Source organism: Triticum aestivum, chromosome 7B, assembly GCF_018294505.1.
Source record: "Triticum aestivum cultivar Chinese Spring chromosome 7B, IWGSC CS RefSeq v2.1, whole genome shotgun sequence".
NCBI lineage: Eukaryota > Viridiplantae > Streptophyta > Magnoliopsida > Poales > Poaceae > Triticum > Triticum aestivum.
Genome location: NC_057813.1, coordinates 432,587,064 through 432,606,139, shown reverse-complemented (window position 1 = coordinate 432,606,139; position 19,076 = coordinate 432,587,064). Strand labels below are relative to the sequence as shown.

The following is a 19,076-nucleotide window of genomic DNA, read 5'->3' as shown; positions in this document are numbered from 1 at the left end:
TTAGACAACTTGAGGGATGTTGATTTAAGTGGGAGTTCATTAGTAACTCGATTAACTGAACTAAATTATCATGAACTTGGTCTTAATTGTCTTTGCAAAATTCGTGTTGTAGATCAATGGCCCGCGATATAGTTCCCTTGAATTTTAATGCATTCCTAGAGAAAGCTAAGTTCAAATATGATGGAAGCAACTATGCGGACTGGTTCTGTAACTTGAGGATTATCCTCATTGCTGCACAGAAGGCTTATGTCCTTGATGCATCACTAGGTGACGCAGCCCCTCTAGCGTTGTTTGCGGATGTTGTGAACATTTGGCAGACACGTTCTGATGATCACTAAATAGTTCAGTGTGCCATGCTTTATAGCTTGGAACTTGGGCTCCAAAGACGTTTTTGAGCACTACGAGCATATGGGATGTTCCAAGAGCTGAAATTGGTTTTTCAAGCTCATGCCCGGGTCGAGAGATATGACATCTCCGGCAAGTTCTTTAGCTATAAAATGGAGGAGAATAGTTTTGTTAGTGAGCATATACTCAGAATGTCTGGGTTGCACAACCGCTTGACTCAGTTGCGTGTTAATTTTCCAGATGAACCGGTTATTGATATAATTCTCCAATCGCTGCCACCAAGCTATAAGGGCTTTGTGATGAACTATAATATGCAGGGATGGAGAAAACACTTCCCAATCTCTTCATGATGCTTAAGGCCGTGGAGGTAGAAATCAAGAAGGAGCATCAAGTGTTGATGGTTAAAAAGACCACTAGTTCAAGAAAGGGAACTTCAAGAAGAACAGTAAAGCAGTTGCTGCTCCCATGAAGAACTTTGTGCATTTCTTCTACATGGCCCTCACATGGTTATGGATTCTTGTCCATTATGTATCATTTGCCTATATTGCCATGTTCACCTTGCATTCTATGCTCTTTCCTATGCCTTTGCCATGCATTTGCGACCCATGCTTTGCATTACACATGATGATTGATTCTAGTACTTATGTGTATTTGCAAGCTTGGTGGAGATATCGCTTCTTTTTGCCATGATTGCTTTGTTACCCATTCCTATGATGATACATTGACCTTGCTTTGTGTTCGTGCTTGTGATATGTCATGCGCATTGCCTATATCTACTATTTGCTCACATGACATGGTTGCCATGATTTCCTCTAGTGTGTTGCACCTTCGCTCCAATAGTTTGCAGACATGATTTCTATGCTTGGTTCGTGCAGTGCATCACCCATGATTCATAGTTTCTCATTTCATGCGGTTGATAGCCACTATTGCCATGCTTTGCACATGATTGCTATTGCTTCTTGTCATATGTCTCCATATGTTGCATCTCTCATGCTAGATGACTTTCCTTGTATTGAGTGTAACAATGATTCTAACCTTGCTAATGAGATTGCCCCCATAGCATTCTCGCATATATTTGGAGATTTTTACATATTTCTTGTGAAGCACGCTTATCTTCCTTCTTTGAACCACATGCCTAGTGTCATGAGTATAGCCATTGTTGCATCATACTATTCATGCACTTTTGCTTCTAGTTATGTGCAAGAGAAGAGAACCATCATAATGGATGATGTGTTTATCTACCATGCGCGTACATTATTATTTTGTTGTTGTGTGCATGTGTAGGAAACTTGGACTTCGTGTCAACTTCCACGTCACATGAGTTGACAATCCGAGCTCTTAAGAGCGAACCACCTTCTACCACGACGATTCTACATCGCACTTGCTTGTGCTTCGGTATTGTGAAGGACACACAAGGACATGCTTTCGAGGTGATATCCTTCTCTTTTGAGAAACACAAACCATGAGCCTGGATATTGTGGATCATACTACTTGTGTTGCTTCCACCATGAGACTTATTAGTCGTCTTGGACCACTGATTGCACACATGTTAGAGATAGTGCTTTCATTCATGATTTCCACATTGTTATGCCTCATGACATATATGCCTTGTGTGTTGCATCAAACTTGTTCATTACTTGCCCCTATCATATGTTTGGTTGCAGCAATGTCATTTCTACACGTATGCCATGCACATTTGATTGTCACATGATTGACTTGATTGCCTCACACATGATGAACAATTGCTCTTTCCATTGTGTTGAGTGCCGCACTACCTTCACTACACCATATGCACGTTATGCTTGGATTGTTTTGCACTTGCCCCATGTGTTTAGACATTTCATTTCATTTAATTTAATTTGGTGTTGTGAATGACTCTTATGCCTACCATAGACCGTTCATTGAGCACTTTGTGCATTCTTGCTATGATCTTGCGGTAGATGCTTGTTCACTTGTCACACATATTAGCATATCTACCTCCCATTTGCATGCTTGTTTTTGTGATGCCCTTGATTATGCTCAATTTATATGCTTAAATGCCATGCCACACTTCTTTGTCAAACCATATGCTATGCTTGATGACAACACTTGTTGGGTGAATCACCTCTTGAATGCTTGGTTTTTCTCTAACACCAACCACATTTGTTTTTCCAACTGCTTGTTATCTTTGCTCCTTTTGAAGGAATTACAAGACGGTGCGACATTGAAGAGTGCCCATTTGGAACTACAAGATGATGAATGCTTGGTGATCGTCCACTTCTACACGACGACATCATCTCTTTCCCATGGTGATTTGGTTTTGATCCAAGGTCGGATCTTTTCCAAGGGGGAGGGGATGATGCGGAGCATCCTATGGACATCACCATGTCAAGAGTCTATTTGGCAAGTGACACGTGCGACATCTACTTCATACATACAAAGGTGAATCATCTCCTTTACGTGTGTCCACTTTTACCTTTTGAGGATGGTATACTACTTGACCCCTCTCTTGTGTGCATACATAGGTGAGCGGAGCTACACATTCATCCAGGAGGAGTCCAAGAAGAAGAGAACATCTACACCATCCAAGAGGGAAGCCTGGAAGCGGAGAAGGAAGTGCCTAGAAGAAGGCAGCAGCTCCCAGGCGACCCCGTGCACACGGGCCCTTCCGACCCCATGCCCACGGGCCTCCCAGGCTAGCGGTCCTTAAGACCCTGTGCGCATGGGCGTGTACCGTGCCCACGGGACCCCCGTGTCCATGGGCCTCACGGACTCCGCGCGCACGGGCTCATGCGTCAGGTCTCTGGACACCCCGTGCGCACGGGCTCCACTTACCCCGTGCACACGGGGCCCCCTGTGTTGTTGTGGGCTTTGCCCATGTAATGTCCATTTCTCCCCTACTTACCCTTCATCCCCTAGGACTATATATACTCTTTCATCTCCTCCATTTAGACTCAGCTAAGAATAGATCTAGACATTAGAGATTAGCTCATGTATCTCCCCTTGTGGGATTCCTCTTGATAGAGAAGACTCCGTTGGAGTTCAAGACCTCCATTGGAGAAGATCCTTAGGGATTCATCAAGACCTCATCTCCTTCATAGGATTTGGGATGAACTTTACCATGTATCTTGTTTCCCTTTGATTGTTCATGTACCTTGTGGATCTTGTGTGGATTTGAGTCTAGTGAATGTGTGATTGGACTTGTTCTTAAGTGTTCCTCTTGTGATTTCCCTCTTGTGTTCTTCTTGTTCTTGGGGATTTCCCCTCCAATTCATGAAATATCTCCACTTAGGGTTCCACCCTACAACAAGTCCTCTCCACCTTGGCTGCGGCCTAGGGCGTGGAGGGCTGTTCCCCACGCCCCTCCACCTATATATAGATGGGAGCGGGCGCCCCAAGAGGACACACCAAGCCCTTTGGTGCCCCTCTAGTTACTCCGTAGTTCCTCCGTCCTCGTTCTTGTAGTGCTTGGCGAAGCCCTGCTGAACTAGCTCCTCCACCACGTCGTCATGCTAGTTGTGATCTCATCTACTTCTCTGCCTTCTCTTGCTGGATCAAGGAGGAGGAGGAGACATCATCGAGTTGCACGTGTGCTAAACTCGGAGGTGCCGTCCATTTGGCACTAGATCGGTTGGGTCGTGATCGGTCGCGAAGAGTCAACTACATCAACCACGTTATATACGCTTCCGCTTTCGATCTACGAGGGTACGTAGACACACTCTTCCCTCTTGTTGCTATGATTCTCCTAGATAGATCTTGGGTGTTTGTAGGAATTGTTTTGATATTCATGCTTCATTCCCCATCAACATTGTGCCTCCACACAGCTCCAAACAGAGATTAGTATCCGCAAGGGTGTGAACTTCAAGATACATCGTCGTCTCCGCATGCCTCAGTTATCTCTTAGCCGAGCCCTTTACTTATGCACTTTACTTTGTGATAGCCATACTGTTTCTGTCGGATTTCGGGTTCCGGCAGACCCTCAAGGTTTGAACTCTGGGGTGCACGCGGAGATCACACCTCCTGCCTACCCATGTCTCGTCGCCTCGCAAGGATCTAAAACTACACGAAGAACAACACAAGGGACATGAGATTTATACTGGTTCAGGCCACCATTGTGGTGTAATACCCTACTCTAGTTTGTGGTGTGTGGATTGCCTCACGGGCTGATGGTGAACAGTACAAGGAAGAACAACCTCGCGAGGGTCTGTTCTTGGCTGGTGCGATGAACTGCTAGGGGGAGTTCAGTCGCCTATCTCTCTCTCTCAATCTCCAGATCTTGATGCCCAAAATCTCTCATTTTGCCTCTGTGGGTGGCTAGTCCTATTTATAGGCGGAGGCCTTGGGCCTCTTCCCAAATATTGAGCGGGAAGGGCGCCAACAATTGGCCATTTTGAAGGGGAACATCTAGTACACTTATCCTGACTAAAGTTGGTCCTCGCCTGCCAAAGACCCTGACGATGATGCCGGCTTGGGCTCCACGATGACCTCCGTTCCGCCATCCTGCTGGTCTTGGTCTTGTTGCACCGAAATGGTTGCCTTTGCTTGATACTCTTGCCTGTGCTTGCCCCCTTTGCACCAAAGAGGAAACAAGGACTCTGCGCAGGCCGGTGCCCGCCTGGCCTCGGTCGTCATGGCTTGCGTCATGGGAACCTCGTGAGGTACCCCGCCTTGATCTCTCCGCCTCCTCGCGAGCCAGCCTGACAAGGCCGTGCCCGAGGAAGCCTCCCGTCGTCCACCCCGCGAGGCTTGGCCCCTCGCGAGGGTCTTGATTACGCGTTGATGAAGATGGGCCGTACTGGGCCACTCCTTGAGCCACGCCGCAGGCCGCAGGTAGGCAAGTCTGGGTTCCCCCGTTCGCAGAACACTGACAGTAGCCCCCGGGCCCAAGGCGCGCCTGGACTTGGCTTAGCAAAGAAGCGAAGGGGCAAGTGCGAAGCGCCGCGGGCCCCAATAGCCTGCGGCCTTGGGCGCCACGTGGCGGTTGATTGGACGTGGGCGTCCTGGCTCCCCCACGACGCCTCGGCAACTGCACGAATTGACAAGTCCCTGCATGCAAAATGGGTCATGATTACCTGTGATCGTGGAGGCCGACGGTTGGCCTCCCTCGGCTATATGTACGGAACGACATGAGCCCTTCCAGTCCATCTCTTCCTGCTACTCTCCGTCTTCTTCTTCATCGTCGCTCTTCCCTACGCCAATGTCACCGATTCGTCGGTTTTCTGCCGAAGAGAAGGGGAAGGCCCCCCGAGAGGGTCTTGTCCCGCTTCCTCCGAAGAAACGGCCCGCCTCCTGTCACGGGGAAGGGGGTGCTTGGCAGGAGGTGTCGAGGCCATGGTTCGAGCGGCCGCCGCCTGGATTCCCATTGCCCTTGTACGCCCGGATCGAGGGTCCTGAAGGTGCTGACGCCGAGCGGCACCGCTAGAGGCACCGTCGCCGCCGCCGGATCATGGCGGTGCGCATCATTCCTCCTGGAGTTCGCGCCGAGGGCTCTTCTCGCGAGCTCGTGCTTCACGCCGCCATGCCTCCTCGGTCCTGGATTCGCCTCCCTCCTGCCTTCACCTTTGAGATCCCGCTGAAGGGGCCTATCGAGCTTTGGCTGCAGCATGCTGACTGTAGTACCCCTACAACTGAAGAGGAGGTCGAGGTTGTCGCTCCGGGCAGGGTCTACATGACCCGTGGCTGGGGCAAGATCGCCCGGGTCGGTAGGACGGGTGGCGCCCTCGGAATCCACCTCGAGTACGACGGCGCCTCCCTGATGTTCTTCAAGGTCTTCGACGCGGAGGGACGCCGGCTGGAGTCCTGCCCTGAGAAAGGCGGCCAGGGCCCTGCCGTGGCGAGGACTAGGCTCGCCAATCGCTTCCCCAGGAGCTCCTCAGGCAGCGGGGGTGTCGAAGGATCCAGCGACTCCACCGAGCTCTTCGCGACTCCGGAGATGAGCGACGACAGCTACGAGTCCCCGAGCTTGCGTCGCTCTCGGAGTAGGGCGGGCTCGTCAGGCCGCCGTCGCCATTGATCTGTATGGGGTTGGCGCCGGTGGCTGACAGCCCACTATTGGTGATGGCGTCTCTTGCAGAGGCGCGCATAGTTAGCACTCTTTAGGATTTGCTCCTTTTGTTCCCTGCGAGGAGTCGAAGGACACACCCCGTGGGGGTTTGTAAGGTGCTTGCGGTTCCATTTGTTAATATGATCCTTGTCGTGAAGCGGTGCGAGATGCTCATCCCGTCTTAGCTTAGTTCCTCCTTTCGAACCTCGCGAGGACTTAACGCTCTGCGCTGACAGGTCCCGGTCCCAAGGCAGGCTTCAGCCGTCGTTGGTATGCCAGGTCACGATGCCATGGTCAAGGCCAGGAGGTGAGCGGCCCGGGGTCCAGTAAGAGCCCCTGAGTCGTGATGCTCATGAGGTCCCCTTTAGCGCTCAAGCAGTCATCGTTTGGTGAGAAAGGAGCGCGACGTTGCCAAAACGGGATTGCATTAGGTGCGAGGTTGGTGCTGTGATAGCTAGTGTTTCTGGAGGATGACTTATCTCGGGGGTCAGAAGCCACTCCTTAGCGCGGCGCCGAGCCCGCGCATTGACAGCGGAGGAGTTGTCTAGCGAGGTCCCCACGTGCCTCTTCCCTCTCGCCTCTGCTCCCCTTCGTGCTCTACGTCCTCAGGTCCCGGCCCTCGAGCGAGCTCAGCCGTCGCTGGTATGCCAGGTCGCGATGTCGTGGTCAAGGCCAGGAGGTGAGGGCTCGAGAGCCAGTAAGAGTCCATGAGTCGCGATGCTCAGGTAACCCCCCCTTCAACGTGCAAGCGGTTCGCACGGACGAGAGCGAAGGAGACGCTGTGGAGGCCTCGCCCGACGCTGCTCCTTAAAGCGATCCTGCGAGTTCATCATGAGAAAAGCGAGGGTTTGCCGTTACAATTGCCGGCCAGCTGCTGGTTGCTCTGGGAAGGTGACGAGGCACTGAAGGCTTGGTGAGGTGGCGCCCTGCGGGGTTGCCGCGGCCAGAGCTCAGCCATTCAGGTTTGTCGACGTTGCAGGGACGGACTCGTGCGCAAGCGTCGTGCCGTGAGGGAGCGGCTCCATTAGTTGGTGTCAATCGAGCGGGCGATTAAGTCAAGCACGTTAATCATGAAGGAGCAAATCCATTTATATAGGCGCAGAAGAAGACGAACACCGCTGGGTCGGGCCCGAGCGACTTTGGGGATGATGCAGCCCGAGGGGCGTCCCCAATAAAGTAAGCTAAAAACATGAATCAAAGGGTTACATGCCGCAGGGACGGACCCACGCGGCCTGGGAATGATGCAGCCCTGGGGGGCGCTCCCAACTGAAAATGAAACTCGAAGGATGTCACCTGATGATGCTGAAGATGAAGGGATGCTGAAGTAGTGGACGCCGTGCGCTGCGGAAGCCGATCTTCATGAGCCCCAAGGCCCAGGAGCCTCGGGAGGCTCCAGAGGTGCCGGCGGCTCCTCGCGGGCCATCTCCATCTCAGCCAGGACCGTGGAATGCTTGACTGCTTGAGCCTCCAGGACGCTCCTCATGAGGCGCTGACGCACAGCAGCCGCGTTCGGCAGGCCGTAAGGCATGCGAACATAGCTATGGGGTGGACCTTCGCAGCGTCCCACGCGTGGGGGCCAGAGGCGCTCCTGAGAGGCGGCTCGGTTGAGTCCTGGTATGTCGATGGAGACGCGCAGCCCACCATCCTCGCCTGGATGGGGGGCTACGGCGGGTAAGCGGCGGCTGCCACTCATGGCTCTTGACTCCTGCAGCTCCTGAATAATTTCGTTGACGAACTCCCGAGGGTTTTGCCCTCCTTGCCTTGCTCCTTCCTGAGGGAAACATGCGCTGAAGCACGCCTCCAAGTGGTGCCCTAGCACCTCCCTCGTGATCCTAGCAAAGTCGATGGCCCTCCAGGAGAGAGCCCCCGAGCCTTGCTCGAGGAGGGCGCCGGGCGCACCTTCCTATGCGACAGAAGGAGGCGCCCCCTGAACAGGCGCGGACCCTGAGGGGACTGCCTCCCGAGGGGTCGGACCAGGCGATGTCTTCTTCTTCTTAGGGGCGGCCTCGGGAAGCCTCCCGCTCCTATGATCTGGGTCTTCAATTGATGCGGCTTGGAAAGCACGCTCCAGAGAACAAACAACGTCTCTCTCTTCACAAGGCACCGTGATGACTCCACCGCTTCCTGGCATCTTGAGGACATTGAAGCCGTGATGAGTCACGGCCATGAACTTGGCCAGGGCTGGGTACCCGAGGATGGCATTGTACAACAGGCGAATGTGAGTGACGTCAAAGTCAATGAGCTCGGTGCGGTAGTTGTCACGCTTCCCGAAGGTAACAAGAAGGCGGACCTACCCTATCGGAACCGTGGAACCATCAGTGACTCCTGAGAAAGGCTTGGTTGGCTGCAGCTGATTGTAGGGCACTTGGAGATTGTTGAACGTCTCGACGGATAGGACATTGAGCCCTGCTCCGCCATCGATGAGGGTTCTGGTGACTTGCACGTTGCTGATGATTGGGGAACAAAGCATCGGGAGGACTCCAGCTGTGGCTGCGCACTTGAGATGATCCGCTGAGCTGAACGTGATAGCGCATGCTGACCACCTGAGAGGGCGTGTGGCCTCAAGCTTGGGGAGGACTGCATTCACTTCGCGAGCAAACTGCTTGAAGATGCGCTGAGAGGCCGGGGCTTGGGCACCGCCCAAGATGCAAGCGATTGCGCGCGGCTCCTCGAAGCCTCCTGCCCCATCGTCCTGATGATGATCTTCATCCCTCCTCGGCTGTGGTGGCAGAGGAGGGAGGCCCGCGTTGCCTTGTGGGCGATCCTCGCGAGGCTGATCCCTCCAACCCCCCTCGCGAGATGTGTCCCTCCAACCTCCCTCACGAGGCTGGTCCTGCCAGCGGTCCTCGCGAGGTCGGTCGCGCTACCCTTGGCGAGGGCTACGGTCTTCCCATCGTCCTCCACCTCTTCCTCCTCCTCGGCCATAGCCCCGGTCGCTGCGCTCGGGGCGTCGGCCGGCACGCACGTCCCGCACGGCCCTGAGCTCTTGGCATTCTTTGGTGTTGTGGGTGTGGAGGTCATGGTACACGCAGTACCGGCTGCCCTTGGATGACTCAGGCTGATCCCTGCCTCGCTTGGTGTCCGGCTCCGCTGCAAGCACGGCAGCCCCCTTGCGCTTCACGTCCTTGGCCTTGGGCTTCTTCTCTTCTGGGTCAGCAGTTGGCAGCTCGAGGAGGGAAAGGTGCCCTTCCTCAGCCCTAGCGCACTTGGTCGCTAGATTGAACAGCTCCAGGGAGGTGCACAGGTCCTCATGGATCGCAAGCTCCTCCTTCATCTTGACGTCACGTACGCCTTCGGAGAAGGCTGAGATGATGGCCTCCTCAGACACCTTGGGGATCTTAAGGCGAGCGCTGTTGAAGCGCTGGATGAACTTCTGCAGGGTCTCTCCCGGCTGCTGCTTGATGCGGCGCAAGTCGCTCATGGCCGGGGGCCGGTCGCGGGTGCCTTGGAAGCTGGCGATGAATCGGGTGCGCATCTCGTCCCAGGAGGATATCGTGCCAGGAGCCAGGTTCAGGAGCCAGGTGCGGGCGCCGTCCTTGAGCGCCATGGGGAACTAGTTCGCCATGACCTTCTCGTCCCCGTTGGCGGCTTCGATGCCCAACTCATAGAGCTGGAGGAACTCCGCAGGGTCAGCCGTGCCATCGTAGCAGGGGGGTAGATCTGGCTTGAACTTGCCCGGCCAGGCCACGCTGCGCAGCTCGGCGGTGAAGGCACGGCAACCTGCAGTGGCCGCAGGAGGCCTTGGGTCGCGGAGAGCTTGATCTTGGAAGTCTCTGTGCGCTGCCGCCAGGTGCAGCGCGAGGTCTTGACGCGCTGGAGCAGGAACGCGTTCGTGTCGGACCGGTGCGGGGAGCACACGGGCGGCTTCTTGGGGGCGAGGGATCTCTTGGCAGCTCTTCTCTTGCTGTGCTGGCACCGGACGGAGTGGGTTCCGCCCTGGGGCCACGCGCCTTGGAGCCAAGGCGCTTTCTTGAGGGAGAGGCGGCTAAGGCGCCCCCGGAGCTTCGTCGCCAGCGCGGGGCGGGGCGCGGTGCAGCGAGAGGGATGGCACAGGGGAGCCCCCAGCGGCGCTGACGAGCTTGGTGATCGGGCGAGCCACTCTTCGTAGAGGTCGTCGACGGGACGGTAGTGCAGGAGCTCCCGTGCCAGGAGCAGCGCGGCGTGCGCGTCCGCAGGAGCTCGACGGGCGTGGGACGAGGAACCGGCTGGAGTCAGCGACGGGATGGCGGTGTGGCCTTCTCACCGCACCGAAGGATGCAGGGACGACGCCTGCTGCTCGTTTCCCGCCGGGCCGGTGGCGGCGTTGACGGCAGGCGACGGGGAACGGCGGGGGCGCCCGCCGACGGGGGTCGTCTGGGCGACGCGAGTGGCGAGAGCGGCCCGGCGCTCGGCGCGGGCTCGACGAGTGTCTGACATGGATGGGACGGGCGGTGAAACACGAGGCGACGGAAGGCGGATTCCGGCGCACCCCTACCTGGCGCGCCAAATGTCGGATTTCGGGTTCCGGCAGACCCTCAAGGTTCGAACTCTGGGGTGCACACGGAGACCACACCTCCTGCCTACCCATGTCTCGTCGCCTCGCAAGGATCTAAAACTACACGAAGAACAACACAAGGGACACGAGATTTATACTGGTTCAGGCCACCATTGTGGTGTAATACCCTACTCTAGTTTGTGGTGTGTGGATTGCCTCAGGGGCTGATGGTGAACGGTACAAGGAAGAACAGCCTCGCGAGGGTCTGTTCTTGGCTGGTGCGATGAACTGCTAGGAGGAGTTCAGTCGCCTATCTCTCTCTCTCTCTATCTCCAGATCCTGATGCCCAAAATCTCTCCTTTTGCCTCTGTGGGTGGCTAGTCCTATTTATACGCGGAGGCCCTGGGCCTCTTCCCAAATATTGAGCGGGAAGGGCGCCAATAATTAGCCATTTTGAAGGGAAACATCTAGTACACTTATCCTGACTAAAGTTGGTCCTTGCCTGCCAAAGACCCTGACGATGACGCCGGCTTGGGCTCCACGATGACCTCCGTTCCGCCGTCCTGCTGGTCTTGGTCTTGTTGCACCGAAATGGCTGCCTTTGCTTGATACTCTTGCCTGCGCTTGCCCCCTTTGCACCAAAGAGGAAACAAGGACTCTGCGCAGGCCGGCGCCCGCCTGGCGCCCGCCTGGCCTCGGTCGTCATGGTCGTCATGGCTTGCGTCATGAATCCAAGGAGCTGGCCTACGGGCACACCAAAATGCATTTTTTGGGGTTCAACTTCATGCTGAAAGGACGTAGGCTGGTGAAGGTCTGCTTGAGGTTGAAGAGTAGGCTGGAGTTGTGCCTTAACTTGATGACTATATCGTCAACATATGGCTCGACGTTGATGCTGATTTGGTCGTGGAGGCACTTCTACATGGTCCTTTGATATGATGTCCCGACATTCTTGATCCTAAAGGGCATGGTGATGTAGTAGAAGGGTTCGAAGGTGTGATGAAGGAGGTCTTCTGGTCGGATTCCTTCATGTGTATTTGGCATTAGACGGAATAAGCGTCCAGGAGGCACATGCGATCATAGCCTGCAGTTGAATCTATGACATGGTCGGTGCGAGGCCAAGGGAATGGATCCTTTGAGCATGCTTGGTTGAGGTCAGTGTAGTCAACGCACATGCGCACCATGACGGGATTGGCAAGCCACTCTGGTTGCGCGACTTCTCTAATGAACCCGACAGCTAGGAACCGGGGGATCTTTCACTGATATCCCATCATTTCTCTGTGGTGAAGTGGCAGAGGGCCTGTTTGACGGGTCTGATGTCCTTCCGAATGTCTAGGAGTGATATGCAATCTTAGCGGGAACCCCGGGCATATCTGTGAGCTTCTGAGCAAAGAGGTCCCATTTGGCTTCGCGAGAATTGCAGGAGCTCCGCCTCCTACTTTTCTGATAGGTCTCCTCCAATGATCACCGTTTTTTCATGTCCTCTGGGTGCACTTGAAATTTTTTGGTTTCCTTTGCCGGATGGAACTTCGTACCCGGCATAGCTTGGTTGTGAGGAAGAAGAAGAAGGGCGCTGCGGTGAGGAGGCGGCGCCAACAATTGGTATCAGAGCTTGGTGTCTTGGGCGTGCTTGCCGTGCCGGAGGCGTGGCAGCGATGGCGGCGCTCGCCGGCGGCTGCGCGTTGGAGCTTCGGGTCGTGTGTCGGCCTATGGAGGTGGGCGGCGCTGTGGCTGCCATGGCGCGTGGCGGAGGCGGCGGGCGGTGACGTCGTACGTGCGGCGACCGCGGAGGCCGCCGAGGCGCTGCGTGGTGGCGCGGTGGCGCAACATGGCATGGCGGCATGGAGGTCGCGGCGGTGCAGGGCAATAAGACGCGGCGGCGAGCCGGGCGCGACCGGTGCGTGTTATGGATGCGCATTGGAAGCGTCGGGCGCGTCGGGACCGCGGGAGTGGATAGCGCCTGATAGCGTCGAGGCGCTGGACCTGGTTGCGCAGATCGCGTACGTGCGCGGCGGGAGCGCGGGGACGTGGGGAGTGCGCGCGAAGGGCACAGCGGTCGCGGAGACGAGGAGGTCGCGAAGGACCTGCGTGGTGGCGCAGAGGTCGCGACGGCTCGTGGCGACAACCGTGGAAGGTGCGTGACACGTAGGCGCGGCGTGGCGGCTGCCATGGCGGACGCGGAGGCGGCACGCGGTGAGCGTCTGGTGCTGTCGGGCTCGTCGGGCGCGCCGGATGCGCGCGGGACGTGCGGGACACACTGGTGCGGTCGGGCTCGTCGGGCGCATCGGGTGTGCGCGGGACGTGCGGGGCGCGGAGGGACGCCAGACATGTGTCACCGGCGGAGATGGAGCTCGGCGAGTGCGCCAGGTCGGGTCCGTGGCGGTGCGACCGGTGTCGATGCGCCAGGTCGGGTCCGCAGGCTGGGTCACGGTCGTGGCGACGACAACGACGGGAGTTGCAACAACTTCGGCGGCGGCGATGTCATGGCTTCGGAGGTGAGTGTTGGCGCGAATAAGCCATGCCTAACGGTGGTGACCGGCGAGACGGCGTCCAGATCCTGGGGACGAGCGGGCGTGCTCACCATCGGGAGACCGGAGGGCCAGGGAGGCTCCGTGAACTATGTTTCTGTTAGCTAGTAGGTTGTTTGCATGGATAAGTTAGTTGGTCGCATGAGTTGTGCAGCCACTGGCCATGCATATCCTGCTGGAGAGATTCTAGGAGATGGAGTTAGTGCGTGTGTGGTGACTTAGTTAGCGGGTGAGCTGGCTGTGTACGTGCTAGTGGTGGCCGGGTCTTGGCTGGGTGTGTGCGTGCAGTCGGGTATAAGTAGCCCCTCATGCGTTGTAACAGATTGAGGCTTACGAGTTCGTGTTCGTGGAAGTGGCGTTCGAGCGCAGGAAAAAAGTCCTCCCGTGTCCACTGTCTTCTTTCTTCCTCCTTCTTTGTTGTGTTAGAGAGAGAGGAAGAGGAAGGCCACGGCAACAACAATGTTGACTGACTTCTTGACGTGCTCAAGCTCCGCTGATGCTAGTGCTACCTCGGTGAGCTCCACGTAGGCAACCTCTACTTCGAGCGCACTCTTGGGGCTGAAGTGGATTGTCATCATGCCATTGGGACCCAACATCTTGAGCTGGAGGTCGCATAGGAGGGTAGTGCCATAAACTTGACATAGGCTGGCTTGCTAAGAGCATCTCCAGCGGGGCCCCCAACAAACCTCTCCAAGCCACTTTTTAAGCGCCGGCGGGTAAGAAACGCCCCAGTCAGGCCCCCAGAGACCCGTTTTTCGCCGGATTTCGCGAAATTTACGGCCGGCACTACCACCCCGAACCCAGCCCCCCGGGGGGCAGCTGGGGACGCCGGCGCCACTTTTTCCCCTCGTGTGGCCCACCTGCAGCCTCCCCTTCCCCCACGCTCTCTCTCCCCCGTCGCTTTCTCCTCGAGCCCCACCTCTCTCTCCCCATCCGCTTCTCTCTCCCCGCCCACCCGACCCCGCCTCGGTGCCTCCCCGCCGCAGCTCCGGCCCACTTCTCCTCCCCTTCGCCCTCCCGGTCGGCCGGTGCTGCGGCCAGATCAGCGGCGACGGCGACGACAATAACGGGCTATCGGAGGCGGAGCTGAGGTGGCTTGGCGTTATCCAGGCGGAGGCCGCAGTCGACGACGAGGAGGAGGCGCTCTGCCCCATCTGCCTCGACGCCATGGAGCCGGGCCGCGTCGTGCACGTCCTCCCCAGCTGCAACCGCGCCTTCCACCAGGGCTGCGTCGATCGGTGCCTGGCCATCTCGCCTGGGTGGCCGCCCTGCTCAGCCGCTCGGGCCGCACGGTCAAGCTCGTCCGGCCGGACAGCGCCATGTCCGCCTCCTGCAGGACCATGGTGTGCGCGCTCTCGCGCTTGCCTGTGCGTGGCAAGGAGGACGGCAGCGAGTTCGCGTGCAAGTCCATCCCCAAGCGCAAGCTGCTGGCGCGAGTTGGTGCTGCCGCGCGCGCTGCTCTGCTGTTGCCGGTGCTCATCAAGGCGGGCGAGCGACGGGGCACGGCGAGTCGCGCAAGATGGCGAGGACTACGGCGGGATCATCGTGGCGTCTTCCTCGCCTCGCCGTCGAGATAGTGGGGGGCACAACGAGTGGGAAATTTTTGCCCCCCAGGCCAAAAATTGCACCGGCAGCCCCCCAGGCGGCGAAAAATATGCCTCCTGGGGAGGCCAACGGCTGGAGATGCCCTAAGGGTGCATTGTAGCCGGTTTGGAATGGGGCGACCCCAAGCCGGATCATTTCCGATCTGAAATTTTCCTCGTCCTCGAAAATGACCTCCAGATCAAGCTGTCCGAGGGGGCGTACTGGCCCGCCCAGCACGAAGCCATGGAAACTGGTGGGTGAGGTCTACAGGCTGGATTGGAAGATGTCCAATAATTCCAACAATTTGTGCCCGTCTCTAGTAACCAGTTCCACAGTACTGATTAGGTATAATTCTTTTCCTTTTGTGTATGTTGAATTGAATGCTTAAACTTATGCATTTTAAAATCAGTTTCGTGTTTCAAATAGAGGATGAAGAAATATTTTCATGTTTTGATGTCTTGAAGGTGTTGGTTCAATGATTAACTATCTCATTTGATGTTATGGGAGACGCACATGAACCAAACCATCGATTTTGTAATTTTTTTTACCGTACTATTGTTTTGCAGTTTTTTTTTTCATATTTCATGTAACTCAATGAATTGCAGACATTGAGTTTAAATTCTGCATTTACAGTGTAATTGTGCCACATGTTTGTATTTTTCATAAGAAATGTTTTTTGGATGGTTATAGACGCTTAGGGTGCGTTTGGTTCGGAGGATAGGTTTGAGTGGACGTGAAGATCCCCAACCACCTGGCTAAGGATAGCCTTTTTTGTGGTTGGACAAGATGTCAAGTGGGCCAAGTGGCTAAAGATAACCATTTTTTTTGTTTGGTTCAGAGGATGAGTACCGGATGGAAGTTGTGGTGCCTTTTCTGTTGAGATGTTGAGATTACGCAATAGTTGGCAATAAATGAACCAAATATTATATAAATAAGTAACAAAATTGAAAATTGAACTAAAGAGCTCTTATTTGTTACTCCATATACAATATACACACACTTGAAAAAAAAACAGATAAACACTTGAAAAATAACACAAAACTAACTAAAACTGGTTTCCTAAAAATCCTCCAAAACTGGTTTTCTGAAATCTCATATCTAATTCTTGGCATCCAAACAACCACTTAGTTTCTGACCCTGGGTTTGCTCCAATCTTGCTTCTGCCATTGGCCCCTGCCATCCTCAGGAGGATGAGCCGACTTGAGGAGGGGTCATCCAGATCAGGACTGAGGGGAATGCGGACCGGCAGATCGAATAGTGAGATGCCCTGATCTGGCCGAGGACGACAAAGGGAGGATGTTGTGTAGCACTGCTAGAATTTTTCTCCAACGAGAAAAGTTTGTACTACTAGAACACTACACTAGTAAGTTCCTGCTTAAATACTCCCTCTGTCACAGTTTAGAAGGCACAGTTAACTGGCTCAGGCTAATACGATGTATCCGTTGGGAAGCCCCACGCTCCTCTCGGCCTCGTCCGCGGGCGCGGCCGCCGCGCCGGCGCCCCGTCCAACCCCGGCCGCCCCGCTGCCTCCCCTCCCTTCCGGCCGGTCCGTCTCGCCCCTGGGGCCCCGTGGTTTTTCTCCGAGGAGCAGCGGCTGCGTCTGCGGTCTTCTGTGCTGGTCTTGGCTCCGGATCTGAGCCGGGCTCCCCAGCCTGCGCGCTCTGCTGCCTCCGTGTTGGATCCGGTCGCTGCGGCCATGTCTGCGTCCTCCTCAGCTGCGTGCTTGCCGCGCCTGTCCGGGGATCCGGATGAGATGGTTCCGGATTCGTTGCCCCCCTCCCCGGGCCTTGTCGGCGTTATGGCCCCCTCTGCCTGCATTCAAGGCGCCGTTCGCATTCATGGCGGGGTGGCCTCGCACCCACCGGCATCTACGACGCCCGGCGCCTTCATTGCAGCCTCTCGCCTTCGCTCAGCCATCATCACCCCGCCGGGCTTCGGCCAGCAAGTCTCCGTGCCTCCAGGCTGTCCACGCGCGTCAAACGACGTCCTATCCTCGCCTCGGGAGGAGGCCGGATGGACTGCTGTGCGCCGCCCGCGCCGTCCCCGACGGGACGCGCCTTCAAGCCGGCCTGCTGCATCCTCTGCCCATCCCACGCCTCTCCACCTCGAGGAGCAGCGTCGGGCGAGCCAGCTCCGCTTCAAAAGGCGCACGGAGGGGCTCTGCTCTCGTTGCCTTGCTCCGCAACATCACCGCTCCGTCGCTTGCAGGGATCCCATCCGCTGCCTAGCCTGCAATCTCTCCGGGCATACCGAGCGCAAGTGCCCGTTACGTTCCAAGCCACGGCCTCCCGGTCCCAGGCTCGTCCCTCCCACTCCCAGGCTCGTCCCTACATCGGCTGCTCGCCCTCGCCCATCGCCATCTTTGCCGGGCGCGATTTCCTGGGCCGCCGTCGTTGCCGCTCCTCCCACGCCGGCCCTTCCTCCTCCTCCACACCAACCCGCGATGGCCCGCGTCTCTGCTGGCATTGGGGCGCCGGACGCTCGCCCGGAGGAGGACTCCTGCATCATCCCGTCCTCCTTTGAAATGGACCGCGACATGCTCGACTGGGAGCAGACTGCTGCCATCGCCTGGTCCGTCAACTCGCCGCGGCGCCTTGAGGCGCTTGACGTCGACCGCGCCATCCGGAAGCAGTTCCGCTTGAGCCACGCGGACGTGGCTGTCACACCGTACCACCCCGTCGAGTTCCTCATCAAATTCAACCACAAGGCTCATTGCGACGAGGCCCTCACTGCGGGGCGGGTGCGTGCCGGCGGTTGCATCGTCCACATCCGTCCCTGGCGGCCGCTGGAGCGGGCTTTTGGTGCGGCTCTAAACTACAGAGTGCGTCTCTGCCTTGAGAATGTGCCGGACTACGCCTGGACTCCGTTCGTCGCCGAACGCATCATCGGCCGACGCTGCTCCCTCGACCGTCTAGAAGACCACTCTGCGCTCAGGACGACCTCAGAGACGCTCGACCTTTGGGCGTGGACGGCGGACCCAAATCTGATCCCGAAGATCATTTGGCTCACCTTCACCACAAGGCCGTCCGGCGGTCTGCAGGTGTTCGCCAATGAGGCCAGACCGTCGGGCTGCAAGAGAGGCGCCACCTTCCACGTGCTGGTCCACCTGGATGCGGTGGAAGACCATGCCAACGCCCCGCTGGACTGCTACGTCACCAACAGCCGCGCCGCAGCCTTCATTTCGCCTCGGTCGAACCTGGTGTGGAACCGGGGTTCTGTTGATGGCGTTCCCCCGCCGCTAGGGCCGACGCTGGCCGCGCCTGCTCCTGTCCCCTCCCGGGCTGCTGCACCACGTCGCCGTGGCCAGGGGTCCGACGACCACCCTCGCCACCAGCCGCGGCGCCGCGACAACGGCGACGACTCCGACGACGACTGGCATGGGGGCGGTGGCAGAGATGGGCGCGGGTGCGATGGTCGTGCCTGGGAGACTCGCTTGGAGGTGCGCAGAGAGCGCACCCGTTCCCCCCGTCGCCGGGACGGGGCGGCCGGAAGTCACGGTCGTCGTCGGGCGGGGTCCCCTGCCTCTGCGGAGCCGGTGTCTCCGGCGTCCGGGCTAGGCCTGGGTGCCTTCAGTCCGCTTCGCCTGGTGGCCTCCGATGGCGGGCTGCAGTTCGGGGGGCATGCCCGGGTGCTTCGGGATGAGTTGGCCTTGGCTCTCGAGGCGGCCCTCGCTCCGTTGCGCTCCGAGTTCTCCGCCATGCGTCGAACGGTCGTCGGGCTCGTCGACAAGGCGGAGGGGCTCTTCTCCAAGTTGGCCTCGCCGGCGCGCCCCGTCATCCCATCTCCTACAGTGGTGCATGGCGGCTTTGGGCCCGATGTGGATGCGGCTATGCCCCTCTCTGTCAGCCTGGCGGGGCTGTCGCTCGACTCGCCTCGGCTCGCCTCGGACGCGAATGAAGCCTGGTTTGTCCCGGCCACGGACACGCCACATCATGCACCTTCCATCACTGTGCCTCCACCTGCTTCGGTTGCGCCGTTGACAGCTCCGGTGATGGCCTCCCTGGATTCGACCGCATCGCCTCTGCTTGGGGCTGCTGCTGGCCTGGAGGTGCCTGGACCTGTTGCGGCTCCCTTGGCGGAGGTTGTCTGCACGCCGGCCGCTGCTGCTAGTCTGCTTCCTGAAGAT

General features: G+C 57.3%; 1 pseudogene; it reads left to right on the top strand.

The window, feature by feature from the left end:
- Positions 1 to 17,393: 17,393 nt before the first annotated feature.
- Positions 17,394 to 18,507, top strand: LOC123158026 (uncharacterized; annotated as a pseudogene).
- The last annotated feature ends 569 nt before the right edge of the window (positions 18,508 to 19,076 follow it).